This window comes from Oryzias latipes, chromosome 18 (genome assembly GCF_053564925.1).
Source record: "Oryzias latipes strain Hd-rR chromosome 18, Olatipes_Hd-rR_3.1".
Taxonomy (NCBI): Eukaryota; Metazoa; Chordata; class Actinopteri; order Beloniformes; family Adrianichthyidae; genus Oryzias; species Oryzias latipes.
In genome coordinates, this window is record NC_136254.1 from 33,556,983 (window position 1) to 33,569,687 (window position 12,705).

The window sequence follows — 12,705 nt, forward strand, 5'->3', positions numbered from 1 at the left end:
AACTGGTATTGTGAGTCCTTGCTCCGCATTACTGTTCAGTGGTAATAAAACAGATTTATTCCAATTAATGGAATAGTCTGATATAGAAGAGAATTCATTAATGATTGTTGCCGTTTCATTTACAGAATGTATATTACTTAAAAACAGTAATATGTCATCTGCATAGAGACTAATTTTATGATGGCTGTGTTTGGTTTTAATTCCTTTAATACTCTCATTCTGTCTTATTGCTGCAGCTAGAGGCTCGATAAATATTGCACAAAGAGAGGGGGAGAGTGGGCAACCCTGTCTAGTTCCTCTTCCAAGAAAAAACCTGTTGGAAGTCTGTTTATTAGTTCTAACTGATGCATTGGGGTTGTGATATAATATTTTGATCCAATTGATGAATGATTCTCCAAACCCAAACTTATGGAGGGCAGCAATGAGGAACTTCCAATTTACTCTATCAAAGGCTTTTTCAGCATCCAGTGATAGTATAGTCATTTCCTGGTTTTTGATGGTGGCAAAGTCTATTATGTTAACGAGTCTGCGGACATTGTCATCCGAGTGTCTGCCTTTGATGAATCCAGTTTGATCAAAGTCAATTATGTGAGGAGTGACTTTTTCTATTCTCTGTGCTAGTGCTTTGCAGATAATTTTTACATCTGCATTAATTAAAGAAATGGGGCGATAGCTTGAAGGACTCGTGGGGTCTTTGTCTGGTTTTAGAAGAAGGATAATGTTGGCAGAGTTCATGTTGGGTGGTAGAGATTGGCTTTCATTGATAAATTTTACCGTTTTATAAAACGTTGGTGCCAGTTGTTCCCAGAATTCCTTATAAAACTCTGCAGGAAAGCCGTCAGGCCCTGGTGCTTTACCATTAGGCATAAGTGACAGAGCTTCATGAAGCTCAGACAACGAGAGCGGAGAGTCTAAATTTGTGATTTGATCTTCGTTTAACTTGGGCAGGTTTATATTGTTGAGAAATGAGTTGATGCTTTGTTCTGATGGATTGATCTGTGGAGTGTATAAGTTTTGATAAAAGTCTTTAAACGCATTATTAATTTTTACCGGGTCATGGGTGACGTTCCCTGTTTGGTCCATAATCGAAGTGATTGTTGATTTTTCTTTATTAATTTTAAGCTGATTAGCTAGAAATTTGCCAGATTTATTTGAGTTTTCATATCTTTCCAGTCGAAGCCTTTGTATCTGGAATTGTGTTTGTTTATTGATGATGTCATTTAACTGTAGCTTTAAATTTTTCAGGTCCCCCAGTATGTGTTCCTGTGCAGAAGCAGCATAAGCAGTCTCCAGAGTTTTTATTTTATTTCCTAATTCTAATAAATCTGCTTTCTCCTTGCGTTTTTTATGCGTTGAATAAGAGATGATTTTCCCTCTCATGACTGCTTTTGCTGCTTCCCAAAGAATACTTGGTGATATTTCAGAAGTATCGTTGAATTCTAAGAAGGTTGCCCACTCTTTTTTAAAGAATTCAATAAATTCCTGGTCTTTTAACAGAGACGTATTAAACCTCCAGGTTGAACCCGAGGGTCTGGGTACTTCCCTTGAAGTAGTAACAGAAACTGGTGCATGGTCACTGATAATAATTGGATGAATGTTGGAACTTTTAATTTCTTTCAAAAGGGAGTTACTGACTAATAAATAATCTAAACGAGATTGTGAATGGTGAACTGGAGAAAAAAAGGTAAACCCCTTAGTGCTTGGATGACATGAGCGCCAAGCGTCGCAGAGACCCAGATCATTCATGTACTGCTTTAGAATACTTGCAGACTGCCATGTACGCTGGTTTGCTGCTGTGCTGAGTCTGTCAAGTTCAGGGTCCAAAACAAGGTTGACGTCTCCTCCTATAATGATTGTGGAGTCAGAGTGAACTGAGAGTGAGGTGAAGAATCTGTGAAAGAAGGAAGAGTCGTCAGCATTCGGGCCATAGATACTGGCGATGCAAAAGTCCTTATTCTATATGGATATATTAATGATTACTAATCTGCCTTCTGGGTCAGTAACTGTATCCTTATGAGTAAATGTAACATTTTTATTAATCAAAACTGCAACCCCTCTTTGTTTGGAGTTGAAACTGGCAGAATACATAACTGGATACTGGGAACAGCACAGGAGTTGACCAGCTGATAAAGATAAATGGGTCTCCTGCAGCAGAGCTATATCTGCTTTAAGATCATTCAGGTGATTTAACACTTTCAATCTCTTTGGCCCAGAACCAAGTCCACGCACATTCCAGCTAACGATGTTAAGACTGCTCATAGCTGTTCTAACCGGGAGAGTACAAGGCTAAATAGTGCGTGTGCCCGTCCGTGTGCGCGTGCACGCTGTGCGTTCCTGCTACACTGACAAGCGCTGTGCGTTGTGGGTGAGCGTGTCTTGGCTATGAGCTGCATGTTACGTGCGTCCTGTGTGAGCCTAAGTGAGGTTTTTGCAGTTTATCAACGTGTGTGTGCGGGATCGCGTGTGCATGCTCTTATGCGCGCTAGTATGCGCGCGCGCCCGTTCCGTGCATAAATAAATACTCACCGTGGTTGCGTTGACTTTACCTGATTCACATATGAGGACATGGGAAGGGGGGGGGACAAGAGAAAAGAGAGAGGGAAAGAGAAAGAACAAAAAACAAAAACAACGAAACAACAACAGAAACATGAATGTGAGAGAAAGAAAAAACACTTTTCCTGAGAGGTGTGGATTATTGATGATCCGATTATTTCCTATTCAATTAAATAAGTTTGCGGCTTTCTTCTGGGCAGCGCAGATGTCAGTGCGCCTCTGAAAGCCTTCAGCACAGCCAGGGTGTTACCTCTGGGTCCCGGAACAGCTTGCCATTCACAAAAAGTTTATCAACGGCAACTACCGCACGGGCTCCAGCAGACAGGTGCTTCCTCCTCAGCGGGAAGAGGATTTTCCGCCGGCGGAGGATCTCGCCTGGAAACTGATCATTCACGCTGTAATGTGTGTCTTTCAGCTCGCGCCCTCTGCTTTTTACCTGCATCTTTTGTTTATAATGTTCAAATTTAGCAACAATAGGACGGGGACGCTGATTGTCCGGCCTTTTTCCTCCGAGCCGGTGAACCCTGTGGAAGGAGATCTTCTGGACTTCTTCCTTGGGGAGTTTCAGGTGGACCTCTATAAAGGACTTAACAATGTTCTCTGGGTCTTCCCCTGCCTCTTCTGGAATCCCTGCGAACACTAAATTGTCCCTCATGCTCCTCGCCTGAAGATCCAGGAGGGTTTCCTTGATGGATCGGTTTTCCTCAGAGAGACGGGCGGTGTCGTGGCCCAAGGTCTTCACGGTCTCTCTGAGGGCCTGGTTCTCCGCTGCGAGCTCCTGCACCTGCTGTTGGCTGAACTCCAGAGACTCTCGCAGACCTTGGAATTCCTTATGGAGGATCTCCAGCAGATTTAAACGGCAATCAAGGCTGGAGAGCCTTTTATCAATTGAATCCAGGATATCACTCATGTTGCTGCCTGGGGAGGAGGCAGCCCCGGGGGAGTCTTCGGGACGGTTGCGTTTGGTGGACGGAGTGGCGGTGTTGGATTTCTTCATGAGGCAGGTATTGAAACACTCGTCGATGTAATTCTCCAGATCCTCCAGGTCCTCCAGGCTGGCAAATGCTTGACAAACTTTTTCAGATTTTTATTTTTTAACTTTCTGGATTATTTAAATATGGCGGTGTAATAAAATAAATCAAAAATGTTTGTTCACAACTTACGCGCCGCCAAGTAAACTCACCACACTCCTCTCGTCGGCTCTTGCGATACCACAGCATCACGTGTCCTACTACAGCATCACTACAGCCAACAGCCAACAGAGATCTGATCTTTAACCTGGGTAGGTTTACATTATTAAGAAATGAGTCAATACTTTACTCTGACGGATTGATCTGTGATGTGTACACGTTTTTATAAAAGTTTTCAAATGCGTTATTCATTTTGACCGGGTCGTGAGTGACATTTCCTGTTTGGTCCGTAATAGAGGTGATTGTTGATTTTCTCTATTAATTTTAAGCTGATTAGCCAGAAATTTGCCAGATTTATTAGAGTTTTCAAATCTTTCAAGTCGTAGCCTTTGTATTTGAAATTGTATTTGTTTATTAATGATGTCATTTAACTGCAGCTTTAAATTTTTCAGATCTCCCAGTATGTGTTCCTGTGCAGAAGCAGCAGAAGCAGTCTCCAGAGTTTTGATTTTATTTTCTAATTCTAATAAATCTGCTTTCTCTTTGCGTTTTTTATGCGTTGAATAAGAGATGATTTTCCCTCTCATGACTGCTTTTGCTGCTTCCCAAAGAATACTTGGTGATATTTCAGAAGTATCGTTGAATTCTAAGAAGGTTGCCCACTCTTTTTTAAAGAATTCAATAAATTCCTGGTCTTTTAACAGAGATGTATTAAACCTCCAGGTTGAACCCGAGGGTCTGGGTACTTCCCTTGAAGTAGTAACAGAAACTGGTGCATGATCACTGATAATGATTGGATGAATGTTGGAACTTTTAATTTCTTTTAAAATAGAGTTACTGACTAATAAATAATCTAAACGAGAGTGTGAGTGGTGAACTGGAGAGAAAAAGGTGAACCCCTTAGTGCTTGGATGACATGAGCGCCAAGCGTCGCAGAGACCCAGATCATTCATGTACTGCTGTAGGATACATGCAGACCGCCATGTACGCTGGTTTGCTGCTGTTCTTGGGCTGTTCTTCCATTTTAACTCGGTGATCTGGATATTTTGGCTCATACTCAATAAAGTTCTCTTCAGGGGTTGTTACAGTCTGGGTCTGTCTCTCTGCACATGCTTTAGACAAAAAACTTAACAAGCCTATACTTCTGCACTTTCTTAGTGTCAGGAAAATAAACAATATAAGCAGGAGTATTTTTATCAAAACCATTGAAAACACTCTTTTCACACCTTGGGTCTAGTTTACTTTTATCCTGTTTGAAAAAAAACAGTCAGTGCCAAACTTTTGCATCCTGGACAGATTAAGCCGTCGACCTGACAATGCCTTAATCGGTGTCTGCTCTATGCGTTTATTAAAACATCTGTTTCTCACCATAGCAGCAGTCTGGACAGCATAGGTCCACAACTGCTTTGGCAGATCACTTTCAATCAGCAAACATTGTGCCATGTCAAAAGGAGTACGCCTGTTCCTCTTTCGGAATCAGTAAAAAAGCCCACACAGGTCCATGCGGGAGCTGAGAAGGCGAAAAAGGACAACCGAGTTTGGTGACAAGCTCTCACACCTGGCAAAGGGAAAAGGCCAATATGCCAGGTGAATGGTCAGTACAAGAACAATCATGCCAGAGTGCGCTTTGTTGATTGCTACAAGTATACCTGTGGCAAATGCATAAAGGAGATTGTGTGGCAGTACCAAGTATGTGCAGACAATGCAGTGGTTGGAAGATATCCCTTTGACCACATGATTTTTAGGCTTGTACATATCAGTATTATGTCTGTAAAGAAGTGTCTTTTGTGCATGAACAATAAATCTCAGCCAAAAAAGAAAAACCAAACTGTGGTGACCTCTTACTGGAAGTCACAAAAGTGAGGGGAAATAATGAAAAACTTGCGCAGCCACTTGGCTTGTCCTTTTTGCATGCCAAAAGAACAGCCTAATGGCTGTGCTGTTCATGTGCAAACTATGTTGAAGGCTGCTCTTTGGGCATGTAAATTTTAACTAATCCAGCCACTTGGCTGTCCCTTGGACATTGTAGGTAGAAAAGCCAAATGGCTGCCCTACGGACGTTCTAGTGTTAATGGAGAAAGAAAGGATTCAGGTGGACAGCTGCAGGGATACTGTTGAACCTTTGCTGCGCGATGACTTCTCTTTTTTTCTTTCTGACCGTGGTCGGAAACGCAGGGGAGATTTTCTCCAGGGCCGAAGACGGATCCTCGTTTGGGATTCACTTTCCCGTTCGGATCCTCAGCCTCCAGAGCGAGTTAATAAGACAAAATACTTCTTCTGGGGAGGGACACCATCTTTTTATTAAGGTTTTCAGTCCTCGATCACACAACATAGACGCAAACTCTCCCGCTCCGCGCTCTCACCCCCCTCTTTCGCCCGTGCTCTCACACATGCACGCGGGGTCTCCAACACACACACACGCACCCACGCACGCACGCACCCACAGCGCGCGCACACTCCATAACTGTCGCCGTAAGCTTCATCGCCTGCAGAGATCCTGCAAACCACCCATCAAAAAAATAAAACATTAATAAATCATAAATCAAGCAACTAAACTTCCAGACATTTGGAACGTTATCAATAAACATTCAGCTCACCTGTTCAACTAAGTTTAGTCGGTCTGCTCTGCTGCTTTGCAGCGTTCACTTGTTGCTGCTGCTGCCCTGTATGCTCACTTCCACTTTAATCTCGTAAAAATACAATTTTTTTCTCATAAATTTACGGTTTAAAATTTCATAATTTTACTTTTTTTTGGTGGCCCTAAAATTCTGTCGTACTGAATAATTTGAAACTGATTTATTTTTTTCTCGGAAAAAAAAGTCCTCATTTCCGTTGTGCTGAGCTTAATGCTAATGCTGCGGTTATGTCGTCGCGCTTCGGGTAATTTCGTCGCGCTTCGGGTAATGCCGTTGCGTTTTTCCATTTGTATTTAGTGTGAGCCCTGTTGGCCACCGTAACTTTGTGTACGAATTGTGCTATACAAAATAAACTTGCCTTGCCTAGCCTTTTTTTGGTGACCCTAAAACTCCATTATATCAGCTGAGTTTTCAGTCTTTAATCTCATTTTGAACCAATAATTAAAACTTTAAAGTCCACGTGTTTATTAGAGACTCAACTCACTGAGTTATTTTTTAAAAGTTTAGTTAAAGAAACAAAAACGTCTTTATTTGCAGAGCAGACTTACGTAGAAATTTAACAGACATTTGCTTTTAATTAAAACAAAAGATCATTTTGAGTCTGAATCCATTGAAACAAATTTTCTACAAATTCAGACATTAGTTCATTGAATAGTCTTTAGAAAGAACCGCCAACATAAAAGGTGGAAGTTTCTAAACATCAAACAGAAACTTGAACCAGGGGGGTATTCCAGAAAGCAGGTTATGCTAGCTCCCACGGTAAGTTTGAGGCTAAGGAAGTTGATAACCTCAGCTTCCGGTTCCAGAAATGGAGGTATGTTTCAGGGTAGGTCAAGTTGCCATGGCAACTCATGCTCTGAACATAACCTGGTCTGGAGCAGGTTTAGTTGAAGCTTAGTTTGTTTACAGAGAGGTGAAGCAGCATGACATGTCCATTTGAAGATGATTTAGTGGATGAAGAAGCTCAGATAATACTTTTTCCACCGTGAGAGGCTGATAAGTACGGAGCCCGTGTCCTGACATTAAGATATAAAAATATATCTTGTTCCCACAGATTAATATCTTGTTCCCACAGGTTATTATGTCGTTCGCATGAAATACTATTCCGTTCCCACAAGATATTATTGCGTTCCCTCAAAATACTATTCCGTTCCCTCGAAATGATTAACTCGTGCGAACGCAATAATTATGTCGTTCGAACGCAATAATTAATCCGTTCGAACGCAATAATTATTCACGTCATAAGTCATACACGCGGGTATGCTCTCTGTACGCCGGCAAAACTAAGCCGCTTTCAGCGGTAACTTCCGTGTCTTTGTGACCCATATTCGTTCAAAAAAGGAACATGAAAAACAAAAATGATCACTTTATTACCGTCTCAATGAATATAAGAGAAATATCAAAAGATTTATGATAACTAGGCTGCTTTGTCATACAATAGCTCCTGCTAGGCTACTACTAGCTCCGCCGCAGAGCTCTCTGATCATGTATGCCGGCATTTGGGCAACTGGCTGGTCTGTTGTCAGACAGACAGCTGATATTGTAGTTTAGGGTCGAACAGGAATAATAATATTTAGGACTTGTCTTTTATTAACTTTAGCAGTCAGTTGCTTTACATTCGAAGGCTATAAGGATACATGCTAACTGACTAGCCGATCATTGATCCTGTTATTAATTTACGTCATAGATTTACAGCAGATACCTTCACATTTCTGTCTGTGTGTGTCTCATTACATTGCATTGAAGACACGCAGGATGTTTAGAGAACAGATTTATTTATTTTAAAAAGCACAAAAGCATCCATCGTATTCACGTTCACATCATGATCTGGTACGCCCTCCGGTCATCTTGCTGCAAAAGCCGCTTCCTGCCGCTACTTCCGTGTCTCTGTGAGCATTCAATAGGGGTAAAAATAAAAGCAAGAATGGTCGATCTGTTATTGTCTCGATGACAATCTGAAAAATATCATATTAAGCAGGCTGCTTCGCCGAAAGCACTTACCTTTAGCTTGTAGCATAACAACAATAGCAGTACGTCACGTTTCCCAGAATGCTTTGCGGCCAAGCATTCTGAAGGTACGCCCTCAAGATGACTGAGGGCGTACCACAGATCATCATCATCATGTGAATGAACGTGAATACGATGGATGCTTTGTGCTTTTTGAAATAAATAAATCTGTTCTCTAAACATCCTCCGTGTCTTCAATGCAATGTAATGAGACACACACAGACAGAAATGTGAAGGTATCTGCTGTAAATCTATGACGTAAATTAATAACAGGATCAATGATCGGCTAGTCAGTTAGCATGTAGCCTTATAGCCTTCAAATGTAAAGTAACTGACTGCTAAAGTTACTAAAAGACAAGTCCTGAATATTATTATTCCTGTTCGACCCTAAACTACAATATCAGCTGTCTGACAACAGACCAGCCAGTTGCCCAAATGCCGGCATACATCAAAGAGCTCTGCGGCGGAGCTAGTAGTAGCCTAGCAGGAGCTATCGTATGACAAAGCAGCCTAGTTATCATAAATCTATTGATATTTTTCTTATATTCATTGAGACGGTAATAAAGTGATCATTTTTGTTTTTCATGTTCCTTTTTTTTTTTTTTTTTTTTTTTTTTTTTTTTCTACCTTGTCCTGTCCAACAGCTGGGCAAACAGATGAGAGCTGAGGGCCTCTTGTGTTGGACATATTTTACTTTAACAAGAGGGGTTATTAATCTTCAGACAAACCAAAGGTATGTCTGAATAAACCCCTTTTGTAATTGAGGCCAAACTTTATTAATTTCAAACATGTTTGAAGATCTTTGGTGTTGGACCGGACGGAAAAGGAAAGAGGGGAAGAAGAGAGAGGGACGTTAGAAAGAGGGGGGGAAGGAGGGTGATAGTAGGAGGGGAAGGGGGATAAGACCATGAAGCAGCATAGAGCAACAAGTTTACTGGTTGTTAATCACCATGGTAAGGCTCAAATGCAGTACAAAAAGGGCGGAGCCTGTCCACACACACACCCATCATAAATCTTTTGATAGTTTTCTTATATTCATTGAGACGGTAATAAAGTGATCATTTTTGTTTTTCATGTTCCTTTTTTGAACGAATATGGGTCACAGAGACACGGAAGTTACCGCTGAAAGCGGCTTAGTTTTGCCGGCGTACAGAGAGCATATCCGCGTGTATGACTTATTACGTGAATAATTATTGCGTTGAACGGATTAATTATTGCGTTCGAAAGACATAAATATTGCGTTCGCACGAGTTAATCATTTCGAGGGAACGGAATAGTATTTTGAGGGAACGCAATAGTATCTTGTGGGAACGGAATAGTATCTTGTGGGAACGGAATAGTATTTCATGCGAACGACATAATAACCTGTGGGAACAAGATATTAATCTGTGGGAACAAGATATATTTTTATATCTTAATGTCAGGACACGGGCTCAGTAGATAAGACCACATATGGATGTTGGAAAATTAAACTGGTTTACTTTGATCTAACTTAATTATTTGCTTCAGTTAAGAGAAATCATTTTTTTGTTAGGTCACCTTAAAAATAACACATAGTTTTCAGACAATTATTTTGCTTTCATTCAAATTAATTCAATAAATTAGGTGTAACTTTGGTGCTGCTGTTAGATCAGCACCGCAAGGGATTCTGGGATATCATTCCCTTTGCCTGTCTGGACAGATTTGGGTTTAAGTGTGGCTTTTTGACTAAATATGTTTAGTTGTTTAGCTGTTTTACTGTGTTTTGCTGAGTTATTTTGTCCTACTGTGCTTACGTCTCAGCACCACGAGTGAGAGCGAAGGAGAGGATGATGAGTTTATATAGCACCCCTACACTCTTATTCTTCAAGTATAATGATGGGAAATTCTTAAATTAATTTTTGCACTCCGTGCATTTTTTACCGTCCTTTTTATTGTTATAAAAATTAGCATATTCACCGGCTCAAACTTAGACATATGAGAGTTCAATATATATATATATATATATAAATATGCGTCACAAGGAAAATGGAAACAAGATCAGAAACTCGTGCGTTTACTTTGTCTGTTGATTTTCTCCAAGTAGAAATTCATTTTTTTTGATGATGCAGCCGTGTTACTTTTTTGTTGGACGTATAATCTTCATACGCCGTCATTAAAATCTCAGACAGACTCCGTCTCAAGTGTCGCGCTTTTTCTTTTTCTCCAGAAATCGGCGATCTATTGAGAATGTCTTTATGTACATGACATGCACGTGCGTTAACCCAGGGTTACTAAGTCGAGCGTAATTACTCTAACTCATATCCGGTCTTCTGGAACCGACATACCCAGAGTAAGCAAGTTCAGGCGGATTTCAGCCAGAGTTCAGGCTTAAAGTCAGGCTAGTTTAAACATGCTTCCTGGAATACCCCCCAGGTTATGTTCAGAGCATGAGTTGCTATGGCAACTTGACCTACCCTGAAACATGCCTCCATTTCTGGAACCGAAAGCTGAGGTTATCAACTTCCTTAGCCTCAAACCTACCGTGGGAGCTAGCATAACCTGCTTTCTGGAATACCGCCCTGTTCTAGGAAACTATGCAGTGAAATAAACAAACAGCGGCTTCGCGATGAAAACAAATGAAAGAAAAATAACTGAACTCCCGCCATAATCACAGAAAAAGCAGCATTCAAATATTAAGATTCATTTTAAAATAATAATGTTATATTTATCTATAAATTATGATTTGAACTTCTTTTACTTTTGACAGCAGCAAATCCAAGTTCCTTTCAAAATAAAACACACTCTGTGTCTAATCTGTGTTATGGCGAGTTATTTTGTCCTACTATGCTTATGTCTCTGCACCATAAGTGAGAGTGAAGGAGAGGATGATGAGTTTATATAGCACCCCTAAAATACCTATTTGTAATGACAATGTTGGAAAATTCTTTATATATATATATATATAAATACGTCACAAGGAAAATGGAATCAAGATCAGAAACTCGTTCGTTTACTTTGTTTGTTGATTTTCTCCAAGCAGAAACTCTTTTTTTTTGATGATACAGCCGTGTTACTTTTTTGATGGACGTTTAATCTTTATACACCATCATTAAAATGTCAGACTCCGTCTCACTTCCGTCTCAAGTGCTTTCTTTTTTTTTCCCCCACACGCGTTTCCATGGTGACTCCAGAGATCCGTTCATTCAGACTTCCTTTTTTTTGTTGTCTCTGTTTTCAGCAGCTGCAGGTTCTGTTCAGTATCTGTTTAAACTAAAGGAAGGTTTGTTCTGTCAGGGGATTTTTTACAATATCTAAATCTGATTTCTCTTATTGTCCTGTTGATACTTTTCCTTGTAAGAAAACATTTGAAGGTAGTTTATGGACTTTCTATGGTCTTAGTTGTCCTTTACCTTTTAGTTTAGTTTATATCCGTTTATTCAACATTTGAGATTTCAAAACGAGGAAAGAACATGTTATTTTAGGTCCAAACTGTGGTATTTTCTTTTTCAGGAACACATGCAGTTTCTCTTGTTTTCAACCACAGAAACATTGTGACAGAGCATCACAGCCTGCCTGACATAGATCCTCTCACATGAACATACGTGCAATCGGGAGTTTATTTTTATTGGCTGACTTAGCTGTTTTTGTGTACATTAGCTCAAACCTTTTAGTGTAAACGCCAAAATCGAATGGCTTCATTCTTGCATTTGTACTGAGGAACAAATGTTTGTGTAGCGTCTTTGCTCTGAGGCGATGAACGTGTGACGATGCAACAAACTGGCCTAAAGTTTAGTAACCCTTGTGCTATCCTAGGCACTTTAACATTGGGAGTTGGGTCATCTACTATAGTGTTTCTCAACCTTTTTTGAGCCATGGCACACTTTAATCTTGACAAAAGTCCCGCGGCTAACCAGCATCCCAAAAAAAAAAAAGCTGAAACTCATGGTCTGTATTGATCCACAGCCCCCCGCAATCTCACATGCATATTGTTATAACTGTGGCAGAAAAAGCAGGAAGTTGCAGCTGTCAGACAGACCAGCCTCTCTGAGCTTCATTGTTTTGTTCACTTGTTTCACGTTCTGATACTGGATTCTGTGGAAAGCTACACCGCTAAAGACGAGCTTTAGCTGGTATTTTTGTTAGAACTGAGAGACTTTATGAGCTAAATCTAAACAAAGAAGTGAAGACTTTAACCACTTCTGATTGGTCAGACTGATGGCATGTGATTAAGCCTCCAAGAATGATTGGCTGAATGATTTCAGAAAATGGCTTTAGTTGCAGCTGAATCGTGGTACCATCATTCTTATCAAAGTGTCTTCAATAGAATCAAATAAACAGAAAGAAAAAAGTATTCTATGATCTTTCATATTCATAACTACTCAGTGTTTTATCAGGGCCTGTTTGGATGAACACAGAGC

General features: G+C 40.4%; 1 long non-coding RNA gene across 1 annotated transcript; it reads right to left on the reverse strand.

The window, feature by feature from the left end:
- Positions 1 to 8,077: 8,077 nt before the first annotated feature.
- Positions 8,078 to 8,423, reverse strand: LOC144987016 (uncharacterized). The gene is made up of 2 exons (XR_013650865.1): positions 8,321 to 8,423; positions 8,078 to 8,206 (listed from the first exon to the last, which is right to left on the reverse strand). It is a non-coding gene; the product is annotated as an uncharacterized LOC144987016 (long non-coding RNA).
- Between the last annotated feature and the right edge of the window lie 4,282 nt (positions 8,424 to 12,705).